Source organism: Sinocyclocheilus grahami, unplaced genomic scaffold (genome assembly GCF_001515645.1).
Source record: "Sinocyclocheilus grahami isolate Dianchi unplaced genomic scaffold, SAMN03320097.WGS_v1.1 scaffold1929.1, whole genome shotgun sequence".
NCBI classification, from domain to species: domain Eukaryota; kingdom Metazoa; phylum Chordata; class Actinopteri; order Cypriniformes; family Cyprinidae; genus Sinocyclocheilus; species Sinocyclocheilus grahami.
The window spans coordinates 111,220-112,056 of NW_015507108.1; positions in this window are offsets into that span (position 1 = coordinate 111,220).

The window sequence follows — 837 nt, forward strand, 5'->3', positions numbered from 1 at the left end:
GTCAGCACACTGATCAACTCCTGGGTGGACTATATGTATGATAGTCTTGGCAAATTGTCTATTTGGCCACACAGGGATGTTATTTCTGAGAACATGCCAGCTAAATTTAAGGAAGAATTTCTGAATACTTTTGCCATCTTACACTGCACTGAACTTAAGATTCAGAGACCAAGCTCACTAGTGTTTCAGAGTCAGATTTACTCCACCTACAAGTCTACTAACACCCTTAAGTCTCTAGTGGCCTGTGATCCACGAGGTGCAGTCATTTATGTGTCTGCCCTCTTCACCGGAGCAATTTCTGACAAAGAGATTTTCAATGAGTGCAACATCCTTGACATTTTGAAGGGGTACATTCAGTGTGGCTATCTCAATGTAGGAGATGGCTTGATGGTTGATAAAGGCTTTCTAATAGAGAAGGAAGTTGATGAGATTGGTTTGCAACTTAACATTCCACCTTTTGCAAGAGCAAACAGACAGATGCCACATGCAGATGTTGAAATGACCAAAAGAATAGCCAAGCACAGGGTTCATGTTTTAAAACTATTGCAAAGATTAAGAAGTTTAAAATTGTGTAAGGTCAAATCCCGATTTCCCGGCTTGTGAACATAAATCAAATATGGTATGTAGTCAGCATGCTGTCTAACTTCCAGCCACATATCATCAAAGATTAAGGTTGTCTGTGTAGAAGAGCTGAGTGGTCAAGGATCACGCTGACGTGGTGCACTGCCCTGTACATACAAGTTGAGTGAATTTCATATAAAGTACACAATAAAGAATATCTACTTTAATACTGCTTCATCTATTCTCCTTAATGTAGTCTTGCCAACATTTTAAAAC